The sequence below is a fragment of the Dermacentor variabilis genome, chromosome 10 (genome assembly GCF_050947875.1).
Source record: "Dermacentor variabilis isolate Ectoservices chromosome 10, ASM5094787v1, whole genome shotgun sequence".
NCBI lineage: Eukaryota > Metazoa > Arthropoda > Arachnida > Ixodida > Ixodidae > Dermacentor > Dermacentor variabilis.
In genome coordinates this window covers 7,057,689-7,078,916 of record NC_134577.1, presented here as the reverse complement: position 1 = coordinate 7,078,916, position 21,228 = coordinate 7,057,689, and the positions used below count along the sequence as shown (strand labels likewise).

Sequence of the window (21,228 nt, the reverse complement as noted above, 5' to 3'; positions counted from 1 at the left end):
TGTGCAACATGAACCGACCAGCCCAGTAACCTGTACCTCTAGAGACTATTTAACCTACACGCGATGTTCTGCACATGAACATTGTTGCATTCAGCAAGCATCAGAATATCGCCTCCACCGCCGAGAAAGAAACCCGCGTCTCATGCTCACGCAAAAGCCAAAATATGTCACCACCGTGGATACTGGGTACATAACTGCTGGGATCACGGCAGGCATGTGGGCATCACCACAATTAGATAGTGCATTATGCATAACGTTGCGTGATATCTAGCATTTTTGAATGGAAATGAAAGTCATCAGGGAGAGAGAGAGAGAGAGAGAGAGAGAGAGAGAGAGAGAGAGAGACCTTTAATGAAAGCCAGAAAATTAATCTGAGCATTGCACATGCTGTCATAGCCTATTGAACTGCGACGTTTCTTAGATACCACCGGACTGATTAGAGCGAAATTTCTTGAATTTGATAGAAATTGTCACACAGAACTTACTGATGGTCGCGGAATATATTATGCCGAAAAGGATGACACTATAAAATTCATAATTCCCAAGTTTACCTAACCCCCTAAACAAAGCGGGGGGGGGGGGGGATTCAGACATGAAGTATGGAGTTATGTGCTTTGGCAGAAAAAAAAAAAAATCTGACGTTCTTGTGAAGAGCACCTGGAAGGAAGCTTACAGGAAACAAAATCAATATATTATACACTGGAAGTTCGGCGTATTTGTTAACTCCATTGTTCAATTTCTTTCCAGAATACTATCCGGTTCAATATTGCGGTTAAAATCTAAGTGCGATTCGTTGAACTTGTGAATCTTTAAACATGGATAAAGCGTACTCTGAAAAGAAGCGAAATTACTTTTTAGAGGAGCGAACACCGCTTTTCAACTCTTCAAAAGTTTCTTGATTATCATGATTTCTACAACATATTAGAGAGTGCGCAATGAGAATTATGCGGCCTTCAGTGTCGCCAGATTTTCAGCCTTTTTCCATGCAGGAACTGTCATTTGAATGCGTTGAGCCGGTAAAAATGAGAAACTGTTTTCGTTTTACGTGTACAGTATTTATTCAAATATTGGTCGACCTTTTATTTTTCCCGAAGAGGTTACCCCAAATGAGCTACTGACGTATATTCCTGGCCAAAGAATCTAGCCCTATATTCGTGAACAAAGCCAGAGGAAAGTACGGAGCTAACCAGGCCTGTCGCAACCCCGCCGCGAAGGCCTGGCGGAACCGAGCGGGTGCCGCATGCCCAGCGCGCCGAGGGCGACGTCGTTTGGGGCGACGCTGGCGAAGCACTGTGGCAGTTCTGACCAGGGTGCAGCTTGGGGGCACCGACTAGCAAGACTTAGAGCCGAGCTGACGGTAAATAAAGCTGCGTCGTGTTCTAAGCTCTTCATATCTACAATAAGATATTGGTCGACCTATATTCGAATCATAGTTTCTCATTTCCCGGCAAGTTCAATATCACTTGGAGTCGACCAATATTAGTGTTCGACCCATCTACGAGTAAATACGGGCGCAGCCTAAGGTGGCGCAAGTGCGGTTTCTGTCCAACCAGCGTTTATTACTCACTCTCTTACGCGCACCGGAGACGACAAGAAAAAGTAGATGAATAACAAGGACGTCTTAACTATGGTCACTGGATTTTTTTTCTTTCCCCAATGACTCTCAACTAGAGTACTAAAATACGGTAGAGTGGGACGAGGGGCTGGGGCGGCGCATGCTTTGCAGTGAGGCGCGCGACGGCGAAAATTACTGTGACGGCGCTGCGAATTGTCACGCAAATATTTGCACAACAGCAGGGAAGGAAGCCAAGAAACATGGGTTAAGGAAAAGGTTAAAGAAACAGAGATGGGACTGTGGAAAACAGGGATGCAGACGAAATCAGTACTGGGAACATACAAAACTTTCAAGCAGGAAATTGGCAAAGAAAATATCTACGATAGTTTTAGCGGAAGAGCTTCGTTGTTTTAAGCTAGGACGGGAGTATTGCGGCTGAGACGTACCGAGTCAAGTACCAAGTGAGAGACACGTTATGCGGTGCGTGTGGAGGAGGAAACGGCTCAACACCGGATGCTTTTCGTAAAGGCCTCTCCGAAGTTCAAAGCAACAGGGCGGACTTCTTCAAAGCATTGGGATTTAGGGATAGTAGAAGAAAAATAGACTTTGAGCGGGTAGAAATAACGAAACGGAGGTTCTTTGACTGGTGGCTAAAATCAAGGCAAGAGTGAAATTTCACCCTCCACCAAGTACAAAATATATTACTATACACGGCTAGGTAGCATGTGCTGCCGCCCTATTTGAAGGGTGCCGTCCGTCCGTCCGTCCGTCCGTCCGTCCGTCCGTCCGTCCGTCCGTCCGTCCGTCCGTCCATCCATCCATCCATCCATCCATCCATTTATTGGGACGCATCAAGGTTGCGCCGTTGGAAACTACTGGTGCTGCTGGCCATAGTTCTCGGAAGCGGCATTAGTACTACTTCGCGCACTCGTATATGCGCTTAAACCGCTCAAACGGCGTTCATAATTGCATGTAATAGGAAACATTGGTTGTGCTTTCTAGACAATCACATGTAAGAAGACAGGACAGGCGCAAACTAACAACTGAGGTTTATTCCAGAAAAAACACTTATATATCAGACCATACCAGCGCAGGCGCATCAGGGTATCAGCAGCGTAACAGAAGAACAACCCAAAATCAGAAAAAAACCAAAGGCGTGGCTCACCTAAACATACTATCAAGAAAACGTGCCTCCCTATTGTAAAGTATGACTGATGTGTCACTGATGCAGGCTTGTCCCTTCTTTTTTATATAATATGACTCAAGAAGTTCACGTGCTTTTTCATTACTGCACTTGCGCAGGATCTTAACTTGGTTGAGCAGAGGCCTGCATTTATGTTCTAAGCAGTGCATGGGTAAATGACGTTGCTCCCGGTTTTTACCCATGCCATCTACTTTTCTCTTTCCTCCTCCCTCCTACAGACGGAAAAACGTATGCAAACTTCATGCTTGCCGCTTGAAACAAATAAAACATGTGTGTTTTGTTTTTTGAGGTTTTTCATCGCATGCTCATAATCGACCTTTTTTCTCCCGTCATCTTACCTAATCCTAGCAGAACTAGATTTGCGATCCATAATAACTGTCTGTCTCCTAAAATAGATACTAATCATGGAAAAATTAACATTGTTTTCTCGTCTGTTTCTTTATGGTATTCACTCACATCTGAACTGAAAGAAACAATGTCTATTTATGTATTTAGGCGGAAGCTAACAATGTTCTTTCTTCAATGTATAACTGCTGCGTTATGCTACCTTTGTTAACTCTGTGTGTTCCATCATAATTTTCTACGTAATCGCTTAAATATTTGACATTGCGTTTGTTAAGAGTAACATTCCTAAATTGTTTTTATTATATTTTAACTTTATCAGTTCTCAAATGTATTAACATAGGAGGTCCCGCCTGCGGTTTGTAACCTTGGGACCTCCTTCTGCTTATTTACCTGTATTGTATACACTTATTTTACCACTAATAAAACCTGATTGATCGATTGATATCTGCCCCATCCAGTGCCTTGTACTCAGATTAAGGGGAAGCATTCTTGTGAAAAAAAAAAAAAAACTGCAGCACAACATTCCATTCATGTTTCCGTCTTCCTCGCGTAACGGAATGCGGAGTAATTGGTACGGTTTCCTTTATTGCGGTCGGACCTCAGACACGAGAACAGTTTTAGGTAGCCATTATATACGCTAATCTTGAGCATGTAAGCCGTGGGAATTTCTTGTCCAGTCCATGCTTTAAAAAAAGAAATAAAAAAAAACCCGGCGTGGTAGCTTAATTAGTGGCTACATAGTGGATATGGCGCTGCGCTGCTAAATTTGAGCTCACGGTTTCAGACCAGGTCGCGGAATTCGATGGGAAGGAAATGGAAAAATACTCGTGTATTCTGTTTAGGTTCGCGTTAAAGAACCTCAGGTGGTGAGAAGTGAACTCATTATCATATCGCCAGACGTAATACGCCAGAATCTTGTGTCTCCTAAAAAAAAAAAAAGAAAGAAAAAGAAGGTAGCTGCGTCCTTCGGCTTGTTTGTAGGGGTGTAAACGAAATAAATTATTCTCGAGTTTCATTTCTGAGAAAAACATGTTACGCTTATCTTTCATTTCATACCTAAATGTGAAGCCGTTCACAACTGTACGTCCACTTGACTAAGCAGCTTTCCTATTATAAACGGCTGCTTTCATTTATCCAGTGCACTATCATAAGGTCAATAATGAAGCAATTAAAGGAACGGCATGCCTCACACGCACGCAGAGATATTTGTAGATCTGCTATGTACATTGTATTGAAGAAGATAAGTGCGGTACCACATGGGGCACTCAGTTTTAATGGTTGCAAAATTGAAGACGTCATGTCGTATGACCAATGCTTCAAATATGTATACGTAGCAAAAAGGTGTCAATATAAATTTGCAGTTGAAATAAAGCTCCATTGTAAGCGCGCACGCGCGCAATCGGTCTCAGCGCACCGAAACTATATTGAATTATGCCGCGAAGCGCTTCTCCGCCCCAAATCAAGTTCGCTCGCAGCGCCCTCGCACAATCTTTCAACATGCGGCTCCTCAGCGGGAGAGCGCCGCCCGGCTGCCCCGCTGTAGTCCGGCCCACACTCTAGGGTCAACCTCACTGGCGCACGTGGCTTGAGTACTGGTAGTACTGGCGTCCCTGTTCGCAGCCACGCGCCAGCGCTGCCAACGCACGCAGTCGCCGTAGTTGCGTATTCTTTCCACAGGCGGCGCCAAGAGCCCCCGGAACAACCGCCGCAGCCTGCACTGATGCTCGAGCGGCTTGCGCCGTGGCTACAAGGCGGCGCCTCTTGTCCTCTCATGCGCCGCCTCGGGGCGCCGTGTTGCTGCACAAATGTTTTCAGTGTCATTACGTTATGGTTCTTTTTTTCCTTACCACGCAACAACGGCCAATACCACTGGTTCTTGATGCATTGCCTATTCATGAGGTGCCACCTGGCTATATTGAAGGAAGAAAGTCGTGTTTTAGACATTATCTGACCTTACATCACGCTGTAGCGTTGTTGCAGAAGTTCATTTGGAACGAACACATGTAGGAGGAAGGATACGCCGGAGTGTACTGGATTTACTGCAACGCTCTCAAACTCTTCAAAGGTGTTTGCACTTCACAAGTGTTTGCCGCTGGATGGCCAAGCAGAATAAAAACGCCGCACGCTAATCAAACAACTGGGCATTGACTTTTAGGGGAAACATACCATTAGCACTCAAGAGCTCAGAGCAGCTGGTTTTAAGCATGGGATACCTTTAGCTGCCGTTGTCGGCGACCTTCAAGAGACCTTGAGCCAATATCCACAGCCGTCATCTGGGCACTCAAGACGAGAATGGGGCGAGGACAGATCGAGATCATGCGCGCAACCAGCCAAAACTTAAGAAAATTGGGTCTCTGGCCCCCAACACCTTGTGCAGGACCGCATTACTTACGCTTGTTACTGCCCAAACAAGTTACAAAAAAATTTGCTTCCGACTTCTTCTTAATGTTCGTTCACGATATCACTCAAGCTGTAGCGTATGCTACGCTGAAGTTTAATTTGTCATTTCCATTAGCGACGCTCAAAAGCCTGATACAGCGCACCATACACTTGAGTGTCATCTTTTGGCTCAGAGACAGGGTTACCTGTGCTTTTTTCAACGCCAGCGGTCAGTGAGTTCCTCGGCGCGGGTTTTCCGCCGCCTCCTTCGAGACATGGCGCCACGCGGCAGCGTCCAGCGCGCCGCGGATGGCTGTGAGATGGTTGTGCGTAATCGTCGTAATTACTCCAACTATGTGCTTTGCCAGTAGCCATTTCATGCTTACATCTACATTCGATTACGGGAGAGCCAGCATTCTTTAACACTACGTTCAAAAACCTATTCTTTCATTTAACGTACGCTATCAACATTACGCGACGCATAAAGCACATTTGTCCCGTGAAGTAGATGAAATGTTGAAGTTATACCCTCTTTAATAGTAATAAGGCGTTTCCTCCAGAACTAGACAAGCTAGTACATCTTGCGAACATCTTGTATAAACGAGAAACAATTCATAGTACTCGTCATATGTTTGCTGCTATGTGTGTCATGCTTTCATGTGCTATTAACGTGGTTACCATATTATAAATTAGCGATTGTTTCACGTCCTTATAGTGAGTTCGTATTCGCGCATCAGACTGCGCAATCTTATTTATTTCTATTGTTCAGTGAACTATCACGTTGAGAATAGATGGGTTCTTCAAAAAGCACAGATAGTTCATTTCGGAACTTGGTAAATCCCATTTTTATTATTGCTAGAAGCGCATCATTTTGTAATCACATCTAAACATCTGACGCTTGTTACGATCGGCCTGCAGGGGTACCGACCTACAAAATCTTTCCAGCCAGCCGCAGCTCCGGGGGTGGCTATATACGGAGAAGCGACCTTGGAATCCTCCCCAGCCCGCTGCGGCGACTCGCTTTGTAAGGACCACAATGCGCCTCGTCAACAGCCTGTCCGCGCCAGCATGTCTAGACGCGGTCGGCGGACCAAGTATTGTTAGTGGATTCGCCGTCTCCGTCCCGGTTTGTTTGGAGCAGGGGAACTCCTGGAAGAAGTTATTTGGCGGTGCGGTCTCACGGGCCCCAGAAGCCGTCAGTCAATGTACAGGACGCGAGGACAAGCTCGTAAAATCGCGTCGCTTTCGGCTGAAAATGCAAAAGCTGCTCCAGCGGAAGTAGCAAAAGAGGTAACTTCAGTAACCGAATCCGAGCTAGGCTCGAGGGACGAAAGAACGGTTGATGAAACCTGACAGCTGACCAGCTCAATGAGAGCGGATCACTAGTGTGTCAAAGTTCCCGCCTGCAGGAAGATCCAGCTGACGCACTCGCAAGTGAGACAGGGTCGTTGCTATCACCGGCCTCAAAGAACTTTCATCAGCTCTTACGTGTAGACAGAGAGTCACTGGAAGCCGAGCAAAAGAAGCATGACAGCTTAGACAAACTACATCACACATCTAAAGAAGGCATCGCTAGGCGCAACGTGACGATACAACACAGAGGAGGATTGTATCGGCACAAGAGAGACCGAAAGGGTAGGATTCTATATCAGTTTGTGGTACCTACTAAGTACCGTGAGGACCTTTTGAGTCTCTGTCATGGAAATGGGTGGTCTAGCCGCCTAGGCATAAACAAAGCAAAGGAAAGATTGCTTATGAAATACTACTGGCCTGGCTGTTTCAAATAGGTAGAAAACTTTGTAAGATCATGCGACGCCTGCCAGCACTCGGATAAACCAGGAGAAACCTGGAAAGCTCCAGAACCTTTCCAGAATACCAGAACCTTTCAGACGACTTGTGATAGACACGGTAGGGCCTCTACCAAAGACACCGGTACTTGTTTACCATGCTGTGTCCGGCTACAAAGTTTCCAGAAGCAATCACTCTGAAAGAGATCAGCTCCACTGAAGTAGTAGACGCGCTTTTGACAGTATTCGCACGAATTGAGTTTCCAGCTGAAATTCAGGCGGATCAAGGGTCAGTGTTCACCAGCGTAATGACTTCTACATTCTTACAAAAGTGCAGGGTAAAGTTGATACACATTTCCGTCTACTACCCTCAGTCAAATAGTGTAGAGAGGTGGCATTCAGTGCTTAAGCGAGTTTTGCGGAAGCTCTGTTACGAACACAAGGAGGACTGGGAGAGTTGTCTTCCGGCCACTTTGCTTTGCGAACGGTTCCTCATGATGCTACAGGGTTCTCGCCAGCAGAACTAGTGTATGGGAGGACACTCCGTTCGCCACTGAGAATATTAAGAGAGATGTGGGAGGAAAGAGGAGAGAGTCAAACAGTGATAGAATACGAGCTAAATCTGCTGGAACGGCTAAGTGCAACCAAAGAACTAGTCGAAAAGAACATGAAAAGAACGCCAAATTCTATTACGACAAGAATGCGAGGCTTCGTACGTTAAACGCCGGAGACCAGGTAATGATCCTCAAACCTTCAAGAAAGAACAAGCTTGAAGTTCACTGGGACGGGCCCGTTAAAGTGTTGCACAAACTTTCATGAACTAACTATGCTCTGAAAATGCCCGGCCGCAGGAAGGAGATGAGGATATACCACGGCAATTTGACGAAGCCGTACGTAGAGGGGAGCGGAGTCGTTAACTGTACCATCAAAGAGCACGACGACACTAGTACGAAGTTTAATGAGTATAAGGCGATCTACAACTCTGAAATCAGCCTACAAGAAGTAGTAAAAATTCGGTAAGCTTGCACGCTCTTAGACCCGAGCAGCCAGATGAGCTCAAAGAGATGTTAGGGGAATATCTCGACAGATTCAGCGATCGGCCAGGTAGAACCGAACTAATAATGCACGAAATGGAGCTGACATCAACCGAACCAGTAAGATCAAAGCCTTACAGGGTGTCTCCGCGACAGACAGAAATTATGGAGGCAGAGATACAGCGCATGCTACAGTTGGGAGTTATTGAGCCTGCTTAGAATGACTACACGTCACCGCTAATACTTGTAGAAACCCCTAATAAGGACCCTCGTCAGCGTATTGATTACAGGAAGTTAAATGCCATCACTAAGGATCAGCTGTACCCGATACCCAACATTGAGGAAGGAATTGAAAGAGTTAGCGCTGCTAAATACATGTCAACTATATATATGTCGTGCGGCGATACTGGCAAGTTCCCCTTTCAGAAAGTACCAGCGTATGCCGCATTTATCTCACCTGTAGGTACTTTTCGCTCTCTCGCCCTCAGCTTCGGGCCGAAGAACGCGCCGTTTAGCTCCTCTAAGTTAATGGATATTGTCCTAAAAGATTTGCAGGAGTGCGCCTTGCCATATCTTGATGATGTAGCAATATTTTCGGACTGCTGGGAACAGCCCGTATCGCACCTCAAACAGGTGTTCTCACGGTTGAGGGAAGCCGGCTTAACGATGAAAGCAGAAAAGTGTAGGTTTGCTTGTTCGCAGGTTACTTATCTGGGCCATGTTGTCGGCCGGGGCATGAGACAGCCGGCCGAGCTGAAAATAGCTACGATTGGAGATTTTTCTAAGCCGCGCACGAAAACAGACATTCGTTCATTTTTGGGACTTGTGGGGTACTATCAACGGTACATTCCGAATTACTCGCAAATGGCAAGTCCATTAACGGACGCCCTCTGAAAGGGAGCACCAAGTAGCGTGCACTGGGATAAGGACAAAGAGAACTCTTTCCAAGGTTTGAAAACGCGATTGGTTTCTCGTCCTGTGCTTTGCGCGCCAGACTACACAAAGGAATTCATAGTTCAGTGTGACGCGAGCGACAGGGGTATGGGCGTGCTACTTAGTCAGGTCGGCGATGGTAATGAGAAACATCGTATCCTCTATGCCAGCCGTAAACTAACTGTAAGAGAGGAAGCCTACAGCGCTTCAGAGAAGGAATGTGCTTGTTTAGTTTGGGCAGCCCAGAAGTTGTCGTGTTACTTGTAGGGAGCGAGGTTCATCTTCGAGACCGACCACTGTCCTCCGACGTGGCTCAACCAAACGTCACACAAAAATGGCCGCTTGCTCCGATGGAACCACTCTGTCCAAGAGTACAACTTGTCCGCTAGATATAAGAAGGAAAAGTTGCATAGCAATGCAGATGGTTTGAGCAGGCTAATTTGAATTCTGCGTTTAGGAATCCCGGCTAAATTTTGGGGTTGTTATTGCTAATTTTGTTAAGCCAAGAAGATCCCGTCTCATTTAGCAGGACTCCATTCATGATTGAATTTGTCAGCACGAAATTGCTTCAAGAATTGGCGTAGCGAAATGCAGCATTTTTTGTTTCTGCACTTATGTTTTCTTTGAAGCCTAGCGGGTCTAAAGTGAGATCCAAGATACGTAATCTCGGCGCAGAGCCGTGTTGTGAGGTTCGCTTTGCAGTTGCCTGTGCTTGTTGGATGTTTTGGAGCGGTGTCATCAATTCACAACAGGTCGCTGCAAGCGAAGGCCAGCATATCTCGCTCTTGCCACCAGCCATTCTCTTTCTGCCCAGCGGTTATCAGCACTGGCCAGTCGAGATTTTCAGGGCCATGGAGGAGCTGTTACGAACTGCCTGCAAAGACACCGACCTACAAATTTTTCTCAGCCAGCTGCTGCTACGGGGGTGGCGAGCTTCCCAGAAGCGACCGTGGAACACTTCCCCAGCTGCTGCGGCGACTCGCTTTGTAGGGGCAACGATGTGCCGTATCAACACCCCCTCGGCACCGCTATGACTAAACGCGGTCGGCAGCCCAAGTATTGTTCGTGGATTCGCCGTCGCCATCACGGCTTATTTGAACCGGTGGAAATCCTGGGGAAAAGATGTCTTGCGGCCGTCTCACGGGGCGTAGAAGTCATGGAAAGACGCGGCGGCCATTGTATTCGGAATTATCACTGGGATGAACAGGCGCCTGCTCGGGTCAAGCACCGTGTCTGCGAGAACCCTCTCACCTTGGTGTGGTCAGTGCAACCTGTGCAGAAGTGAGGGCGTAAACCCTCCCCCTCAAAGGCGGCTCGGCTACGATGCCTTTGGACGCTCCAAATTGGTCGGCGGTGAACTGCCGTTCTTCACTCACCTAGGGATCTAGGGAGGACAGAGTGTACTTAAAGAACCGTTGGCGGCTCCTCAGGGTGCATTCCTCTTTCAGTCATGTTAGACTGATGAACTATAACGTTCTCATGTAAATACTTTAAATAAACCCATGATACTCGTTCTCGATGAGAACTAGTCTCTCCCTTCAACAATGTCTTCAGCGTGGATAAGTTGGAGGACGGCATGGGCCAGCTACCATCTATTTCATTCCTGACCCCAACCATTACAGAGGACACTCCGTTCTCCACTGAGAATGTTAAGAGAGATGTGGGAGGAAAGAGGAGAGAGTCCAACAATGGTAGAATACGTGCTAAATCTACTGGAACGGCTAAGTGCAACCCAAGAACTAGTTGAAAGGAACATGGGAGTCACTCAAAAGAACGCCAAGTTCTACTACAAGAATGCGAGGCTTCGTACGTTTAACGCCGGAGACCAGGTAATGATCCCCAAACCTTCAAGAAAGAACAGGCTTGAAGTTCACTGGGACGGGCCCGTTAAAGTGTTGCACAAACTTACCTATACTAACTATGCTCTGAAAGTGGCCGGTCGCAGGAAGGAGGTGAGGATATACCACTGCAATTTGATGAAGCGGTACGTGGAGCGGAGCGGAGTCGTTAACTTGACAATCAAGGAGCAGGATGACACTAGTACCGAGTTTAATGAGTATAAGGCGACCTCCAACTCTGAAATCAGCCTGGAAGAAGTGGTAAGACATTCGGTAAGCCCGCACGCTCTTAGACTCGAGCAGCTTGATGAGCTAAAAGGGATGTTAGGAGAATATCTCCATAGATTCAGCGATCGGCCAGGTAGAACAGAACTAATAACTCATGAAATAGAGCTGACATCAACCGAACCCTGTTAAGAACGGCCAGCTGCAGTGCAAGTTTTGCCAACCAGTTGCGACTGTTTCGGGAGCGTCGCCGCACACCTCTAGCCACGGCGTGACTAAGTCGACTGTGTGTAAACAACAATACGTGCGTCCTCGACTCTCCGTCGCTGGAGCAGAGTTTGACGAAGTCGCCATTGTAACTAAACGGGCTCGGCGGACCAACTATTGTTACTGAGCCGCGGCAACGTCTACTGACACCCCTTCGCACGCGCCGAACAAGACGCCAGACAATGGGCGGCCGGCGGGCGCGCTGCAGTTCGGGGAATTAATGGCCTTACGGTGCCGGGTCGTCTCCCCTACGGTGCCTGGTCAACTCGCCTACGGTGCTTGGACGGCCGTTTCCGTCACCTGGGTATCGGGGGAGGACAGAGTGTTTAAAAACCGCTGTTGTGCGGCTGCTCAGGACACTCTCTCTCAAGCAGTCATGTTGGAATGATGTACTTTCTCAAGCAGTCATGTTAGACTGATATAAATACTGTAAATAAACCCATATTCCTCGTTCTCGGTGAGAAGCAGTCCTTCCCTCCATCAACGTCCTCAGCGTGGATAAGTTGGACAACGGCATGGGCCTTCTACCTTCTAATTCATACCCGACTCCAATCTTGACAACGGATCACGAGCGATGGGATTGAACCCCCAATAATAACAACCCGCAAGATCAAAGCCTTACAGCGTGTCTCCACGAGAGAGAAATTATGGAGGCAGAGATACCGCACATGCTGGAGTTGGGAGTTATTGAGCCCGCTGAGAGTGGCTACACGTCACCGCTAATGCTTGTAGAAACGCTTAATAAGGACGTAAATTGGCGTAGCGAAATGCAGCATTTGTTGTTTCTGCACTTGTGTTTTCTTTGAAGCCTAGCGGGACTTAAGTGAGATCCAATATACGTCATCTCGGCGCAGAGCCGCGTTGTGAGGTTCGCTTAGCAGTTGCCTGTCCTTGTTGGATGTTTTGGGGCGGTGTCATCATTTCACAGCTGGTCGCTGCAAGCCAAGCCACCCCCCCCCCTTGCCACCAGCCATTCTCTTCCTGCCCTGCGGTTATCAGCACTGGCCAGTCGAAATTTTCCAGGCCATGGAGGAGCTGTTACGATCGGCCTGCAGGGGCTGGCGTTCTTCGGGGAAGCGACCGTCGAACGGTGCACGGCCCGCTGCGACGACCCGCTTTGTGAAGGCAACAATGCGCCGCGTCAACAGCCGGACGGAGCCGGCATGTTCAGGGTATTGTTGGTCGATTCGCGGTCGCCTTTACTGTTTGTGTGGGGCAAGAGAATTCCGGGAAACGGATGTTTTGCGGTGCGGTCTCACGGGTCCCAGAAGTCGTCAGTCAACGGAACAAGGCGGCGGCCACTGTCTGCGGGGTCAACTCTGGGATAAAGAGGCGCCTGCTCAAGTGAAGACCCCTGTCTGCGAGAACCTTCTCACCTCGGTGTGTTCAGTGAAACGTGTGCGGAAGTGAGTGGACGAACCCTCCCCCTCAAAGGCGGGTCGACTACGATGACTTTGGACGCTCCCTTTGGTCGAAGGTTGCACGGCCGTTTTCCCTCACTGAGGGTTCTCGGGAGGACAGAGTGTACTTAAGCAGCCGTTGTCGGCTGTGCAGTTGTGCATTCTCTTTCAGTCATGCTAGACTGATGAACAGTAATGTTCTCACGTAGATACTGTAAATGAATCCCATATGCCTCGTTCTCGATGACAACATGTCTCTCCCTTCAACAACGTGCTCAGCGTGGATGAGTTCGACGACGGCATGGGCCAGCTACCATCTATTTCATGCCCGACCCCCATGCTTACAGCCCTCAGATATAGACAAAGCCTTAAATTTTCTGAAGAAACACTACGTTCATTAGCGAAGCCTGAAATAAAAACACACCCATTTCGAAATACTGACAATTGGATTATGCCACACACAGTTTAATTATGAGCGAGCAGATGCTATGCACAGACTTCCGGAGCTTTCAAAACTACCTACTGGGACATGAAATAGGTGTTGCATGCACCAGTAAGAAAACATTAACAAGGTATTTCGTGTGTCTTCAGCAGTGCGTATGAGTGAACAATTGTATTTCTCTTGCGTTTATTCTGATGTGCTTTCATAGCATGTTTATTTTTTCTTTGTGGATTGTGATTATTCATATTGAGTGTTGCTTTATGTGAAAAAGAACACGTAATGTCATGCTGTCTGCCTTGTAAGGAGGGCCCGAATCCGTCAAGCGAAGGATTCACTTCTCGTTCGGGCCTCCTTCATTTCTTTATGTAAAAAAAGAGGGAATAAAATTGAATTGAACAATCCATCACAAGGAGCAGAATTATGCTACCTGCTACCGGGGATTTTTGAAAATTCCGTAAAGCTTGAAAATGATCACCCCGTATACTGCGACACTAAAGCGTTCACGGTGCCTCTTGTGGTGCTGCCCGAGTAACTATAGTGGTCCTTCCAAGTGTCCCGCTTATGGCGCATGTCTCTCTTTATTCAATATCCGCCAAACCTCTCGCTATAAGTGCACTGCGCATACACCAAACGCGTTTTGGTTAATGCATCTGTTTTGTAGCCCCCTGATAAGGCCAGAAACCTCCCCGCCGAGGAGGCGCACAATCAACCATGACCAGGGGCCGCCACAAAGCGCACGCCGGCCGTCACGGAGCGGCCATTCTCCTCGCGCGCGTGCGCAGTCGCGTGACCACGCGCACGCACGCGCATTATTGCGCGGTCCCACTCGGCGCCAACGGAAGGCGCCGCGCCAGACGAAGCCTTTGTCCGAGCGAACAAATCCGCCAGGCACCGAGGCGGGCATTCTCTGCGTATTCGACGCGCACGCTCTTCCGACGTTGCCAAGCGAATGCTCTTACGTCGTGTCCTGTTTGACAACAACAACGACGACGACGATATAATAATAACAGGGACCATTCGGTAGCTCGGCGAGAAGCTATGAGCGATCCCTGTAGAGAGAATACGCAGCGACACACAGCGACATACGCTACACGCTAATAAGCAAGGAGATTCTTCATGGAAGGAGGTGAAAGTTGGATAAAGCGCAAGAGGCGGGACGCTTCTAAATGCAAATGCGCAGGCGAGCGCCAAAAGCAGGCGGCGCGCACAGGCTGCGGGACGTTCACTGGCGCTCGGTCCGGCCGCGTCGTGCGTTCGCGCGCCCCCGTGCAGCTTGGCCCGGGCACTCGGGGAGAGCGCCGATATTGATTGAGCGCGTTTATTTCGGGCAGACCGCGGGGCCATCGTATCGGCCGGATCGGCGTTAACGGGCCCGTACTTGCTTTGTCACACTTGCAATCTCGAAGCGTCCTGGCTCCGGACGATCTTGGTCCAAATCTGCGAAGCAGCCCGCGGCAAGCGAAGACGATTCCTGTTGGACCTTCCTTACTAAATGAAGCTGGACGCTCCATAGAAGATCGCAGACACCACGTGGCCTCCCTCGGGACTCTTCCTTCTGGCCCACATGTGCCATATATGTGTCATTGCTCTTGCGTGACCATAACTCCACACATTATAGAGACCACGGAATATATACATGTATAATGGCAGCAGTTCCTACAGGCGCTGTAGATGTCGATAAATGTGCGCAAGTTCACTGGCAAGGTAAGCATCTTCAAAGGCTCGGCCTTCGTAAGCTGCCACCTAGCTACCGTTGCAGGAAAAGCGTTCCTACGAAGCTGACGTCAGTCCCATAGCTCCCACAACGTTGCACGTCCTTAGTAAAGCGAAGCTGACTCTTCGCCTCTTGTAGGCCCGATAAAAATGAGCCGCAGCAGCTTGCACTCTGTCCCGGCTGTTTGTGCTCCGCAGAATGGGTGAAGTGCGAGCTCGCAAAGGCGCATGGGATGCGTCGTCTACTCCGCGTTTCCGGTTCAACAGATGAATGTTCCGGTGCACGATTCTCTGCTCACGGGCCGCTCGGGCATGCTCTCTGCGCAGCTTCATCGCAAGGATTGGCCACACTGCTGATTTCTAGAGCCTGTGATGGTCGCATCGATGACCGACCACGAAATCTGAGAATTGACAGTCATTTAAAATAATTCTTTTTCGTCGAATTGTTCGAATACGTGGATTACATATGCGTCATGCCACAGTTTCGTCTTTGTCTTGAATGACGAGTCGCCCTTTCTTGAACCTGCAACACAAGCTCTCGCCTTGTGAGAGGCATCATGTTTTAGCAGCTGAGGAGAAGCCAAGAAGAAGCGATGAACGCTGATACGATGTCAAAGTGTAGTAGGCAGCAGAACTTGCAAGTGAGGATGTTGCATAACGAAGTTGTCTGTCATGATTTGGCAGTGTCGGTAGCCACGGCGTCTTTTTGCATTTCTCTTTCAGAGCTGCTTTTATAGTTCCCCGTGCCCACGACAGGGATCCTATGAGAAGGGAGCTGATATTGAGCATATGCGCGCCATCAGAACCACACCTGCAACTATGTGCAGCGCGATCACATACCATACCAATGAACATACGGCTGCTGGCCGCCTTGTCTTGAGTGTATATGAGCTATACATTAGGCAGATTTTTTTTTCTTTCCGTAATTAGCATTGAAATAAAGACAATTATTCGCTCTGTAATGTGGCGGTGGTGGTGTTGCAAAAGGGGGACGGGGGAACCGCAGCCTGGCCGACATGGCCGGCGATTGTTCCGCCCGATCGTCTTTTTCTGCGCCAAATATGCCACCGTGTCGATAAGTCCTGTGCCTCGCAGAAACGCAACAATGCGTATCACTGCCACTCTTTTGACGGCGGTGCGGTGAATGGGCAAGAGCGGTTGCGCTTGTCGGCGCCGTAGTTGACGCCCGGAAAAAGCAAGCTGCAGAACAGAGATCTCTGGCGATTGGCCGGAAGAATATAGACTCATGGCTACACACGCATGACGTGCGACAGCGCTATCAGTTGACCGCGGTTATTTCATTTCTTGTCGTTCAATACGAGATCTGCTTCCTCCTCGCTCTCATACGACAACGCAAGTTAAATGCGCTGCCGCTTCGGTTGCATCCTTTAGCGTAAGAACATTTTGGTCAAGAAATTGCGTACGAATAGCGCAGCTTGGTGAATTCCGCTTCAGGGATTTTAACTTCGACGTACGCGTAATAGCGCTGTTGTATACTAGCCTAACGCCCAGAACTCGGAGTAGAATAGACGGGAGCGCCACGCAGCTCCGCTGAAGAGGGACTAATGTCGGGGGGCCGCGGTCTTCGCTGCGCCACATTCGATCATAGCCGACTCCGAAGGACGCTGGCGGTATCCTGTTTCCGTCGAAGTTCTCTTAGGAGCCCACATGAGATGAAGAAAAATAAAATTGGAGGCCTTCAAGAGTGGAACGCGACAGCGTTCCCGTCGACCCGCCAAGGGGTGTAAGACAATGGGCTACGGCGCAGCGACTACGCGCCCCGCATCGGACGCGGTGAGCGTCCAGCAACGCAGCGTTCGGCGCGACAACGAAATGTGCGCCTGAGCAAGCGACGCACGCCTGAGCCTTAGAAACAGCTCGTTTCTAAGGCAACACCGCGTTCACTAGAGGCGCTTTTGTACCGCTTTGAAGCATCGAACTCGTGGCTCAGTACATGTTGATGCTATTGTGTATGCAAAGTGTGTGGCGAACTCGTAGGGCTGTACGCAATGCTGATGTTGATGCAAGGTCAGCAATGTATTATTTTACTGAGAAGGTTAATTATACAAGCGAAGTGTTGAAACTGCTGAGTGATCCGCCAAATTGGCTTTCAGTGTTGGACAGTTTGGCTTCGATGAAGCCATTTTAACATGACACGTCAGTCTTAGTAACGACTAGACGTTTTAACATTCGGTTTTATTTGACAATATTTGTATGTGCTTGCCAAGCCGGTAATAAAGAGAAAAAAAAACTCGTGGCTCAGTGGTAACGTCTCCGTCACACACTCCGTAGACCCTGGTTCGATTCCCACCCAGCCCATCTTGCAAGTTGTTTTTTATTCATGAAGTGCCTGCTGGGATTTATCGCTCACGGCCAACGCCGCCGACACCGGCTTTTGTGCGACACGAGCTCCTTAACGCTGTCGCGTTAATAAATAATGAGAAATAGAGTGGCACAGCGCTTCATGCAGGCAGTGTCTCTGTTTCGTTTACACTTGCGTTCTGTGGGACAAAGGTATACGTAATTACACTTGTGCGGACATACGGGCCATCGAGAGTGCGCGCCCTTCCTTCCTCGCATGCAGCGCACTCAATCGCGCGGGAAAACAGGCGGCGTCTCTCGCAGCGATGCGCATGCAACGCTGGCGAAAGCGGGAAGTGAGCGACGGAGAACAGCCCCCACTCGCACGAAAGCCCGCCGAGACAGCGGATTGAAACAGATCGCTACGAGCAACACCAACCAATAGCAACAGTCTTCCCGCTATGGAGGAATAGTCCCGATTTTTGGGTCCTTTACTGTTTTTACCGCTGACGAGAACTTCTCCCAACATCGCGGAGCATTTCTTTCAATCTTTTGTTAACTCGCGTCTTCCTTCCTTCCTTCCTTTCTTTTATTTTAACGCGATAGCGTTAAGGAGCTCGTGTCGCAGAAAAGCCGGTGTCGTCGGCGTCGGCGTCCGCGGCGTTGGCCGTGAGCGATAAATCACGGCATGCACTTCATAAATAAAAAGCAACTTCCAAGATGGGCTGGGTGGGAATCGAACCAGGGTCTCCGGAGTGTGAGACGGAGACGTTACCACTGAGCCACGAGTTCGATGCTTCAAAGCGGTACAAAAGCGCCTCTAGTGAACGCGGTGTTACCTTAGAAGGCTCAGGCGTGCGTCGCTTGCTGAGGCGCGCATTTCGTTGTCGCGCCGAACGCTGCGTTGCTTGACGCTCACCGCGTCCGATGCGGGGCGCGTTGTCGCTGCGCCGTAGCCCAATACCCCTTGGCGGGTCGACGGGAACGCTGTCGCGTTCCACTCTTGAAGGCGAAGCTTAAGCGTCCTCCAATTTTTTTTTATTTATTCGGTATACCTACATCACCTGCACGGCATTATCGCAGGGGGTTAAAATACAGGGGGTCACAATGGCAAAATATTCCGCAACATCAAAAGAATACATTAGTAAATACGACATTATTTAAGCCCGGAAATTCGCAAAAGCGGAAGAAAAACTAACAAAGTACCAAACAAAGTAAGTAACATTTCAGTAACATTTCTTCTTTCATTCATGGACTTAGACATTCACTGTAGATGCACAAACGAGGGAAACTAATTCCTGCTTGTTTTTGGCATACTGCGAATGAAATAACTCGTAGTCAAATTTCCCCAGTGGAAGCAAATTGTTCTCTTCATACATATGCTGATTCCATCGTGGGCACAACGTCATCAACTACAGTCATGCAGCTTCGGAAAATGCACAAGGATTTGATAAAAAAGATGGGATATTCCAGTAGAATAAACCCATCCCGGGAAGTCTGCTCATCCACGTGAAACGTGCTCAGCGCTGTGAGGCTTCTTGAAGAGAGATGGATGTAAAAGTTCTTTCTCACTGACTGTGAATAGATGTTCTTGGAAAAATGTAACGACGAAAGAAGAACACGACAATGTTTCCGATCTTAAATTCAAGCAGCCGCTATAGTTAAGGTAGCGAGATAGGCTATCAGCTTAAACCACAAGGCACCGCCCAAGTGTATTGGAGAACCAATGCGTAGTTTTTCATATGCCCTGCCGGTGTAAATTCATGCCAAATGGCTATAGAGTGTAGAAGAAAATGATTTTCGTGGCTTCCGAGCTTCGCAAACATGTGACTGCAGGTGCCCATTCAGCAGTGCTGGGACTCTGCACGACCCGCTAGTCCAGCGTATGGATCCGTGCTCGGGGCGCGGCAGGGACGTCTTCACGCAAACAAAAGAACATAGAAACGACGGAAAAGTTCCATTTAGTGAACGTCAGCTTCAGCAAAGATGTGAGAAGCAATTAGCAAACAAAAATACTTTTAAAAAGGCAGGGATGTAGCGGAGAAACGGCCAGCAACGAGTTGAAGGATGAGGCGCGTTCCTTCGGCGCACGCTGATCGCACTCGGTGGCGCTGCTGCTGCTGGCGCGTCGCGTCCGCGCGCTGACGGATCCGCCGCCATCGCAAGGTGACGGGCGCGCTAGGCGAGGCGTTCGAGAGCCACTTCTTATATACCAGCCTGCGCGCATCGCTGAACCAACGCAGCCCTGTGGAGGGTGCTACGGGCGGTACACGTCCAGGGTCTGTGCTACGGGCCCTAGCGGGCCTCGCGCCCGACGTAGTATGCCTGTACTCTCAACCGCTGACACCCAGAACACTTCCTTTCTCTCCTGACAACCACGTAACGGTGTGTCGCTTCGAGTTAAAGCGTATGACCGGTAAGCTGCCAAGGTTGAGTCGAGCAAACAGTAAAACCGGTGACCGTTGTCAGCGACGGTGCTCTGAAACAATCAGCGACGTCAGTCTAAAGGAGGGCTTCAGCTCGGCCCACCAGCGTTCTAGCTACCAAAGAAAAAAAAGTGGCAGGTCGTCAGGCCGGCGGGGTCTCGCATCTTTGCGCGTTACGCTCCGGACCTGAGCGGCACCGAATGCGAGGCGCGCGCAATCGACGGTTCGCTCACAGAGATCCATGGGCGGGAGCGCACGCGTTCGAAACAGCGCGTACGCCAAGACGGCGCGCTCGAGGAAGAGGGAGCGCCCGCGTTTGTTTCCCCATTTGTTTTAACTGTTTCCAATTTCTCTCTTCTAATGTACTTCTCGAAAAAGCGCGAAAACGACAGGCTTCGTAGAAATTCGCGCCCGGTGACATCAGCGGTATTTCTTGCGAAGCAGATATGCTTCAACGTGCACTTTTCCGTCTAGTTTTCACAAAAGAAATGACGCAATATAATTACCGCCCGCTGCAAGTCGCACTCTTGTCCACGAAGATCAGGTTTTCACAAGGCATTCGCGTTATAATATTTACTATACACTAAACTTTATCGAGATTTAATGCATTCCGATGGCACCAAAGAAATCGCAGTCACGGTGAGTGAGGACATGCGGTTAATTACGGAGCTAATAAGTGATAACTGTGTCTTCGTTTCTTTGAGATGCTCACAGGTTAAGCAGAAAGACTAGCTCTTGCACGGTGCCTGCTGCAGGGGCTTAAGCATGTGTGCAAATTGATGGGTAATGCAGGCGACGCCCGTTAGCAAAACTATAACGCACATTGAAGCCTCAAACATTACTATCTGCAGAGAACAGAGCAAGGAATAGTTTGTTATTGCAGCTTAGGGCCTGGCATCGTATCGAGACAAGCGGCGTCACTTAAACTGCGAAGACGCGAGTTTCGCCGCATACCGAAACTGTACTGATCGTACTACATAAGTACCGCAGCTTTGACTGTGGCGAAGTCAAGCCACTAAGCCCGATGGTGTGATTTAGAAAAGCTTCGTATGCAGCGTCTATGCACGTGTGTTTTTGTTCAAAAGTGAGCGGGCCTCTCGCTGACATGTGCGCACGCACGTCAAACAGCCGCACAGCCACTACGATTGTTCACACGCGTCGCTGCTACGAGCGATCTACAACCGGAAGATATAAAAGTAGGTTACAGAATACACTATCTTTTCTTTGCAGTGCCGGCCCGCAACGCCTGAACCGCATTGCGAGCTACCGTCATTTGGCGTACACAAACATTCCCTGCCATTTCAGTCAGCGGTTGTCGTCGTCTATCAATAGAAACCGCAGCGCTTGAGAAAGGCCGAACACAGCAGCGGGGACAGGTA

General features: G+C 48.9%; 1 protein-coding gene across 3 annotated transcripts in view; it reads right to left on the bottom strand.

Moving 5' to 3' along the window:
* The window catches only part of Pka-C1 (Protein kinase, cAMP-dependent, catalytic subunit 1), a 469,154-nt gene that overhangs the window by 200,867 nt on the left and 247,059 nt on the right, over window positions 1–21,228 (bottom strand). The gene's annotated exons all lie outside the window — the stretch shown is intronic.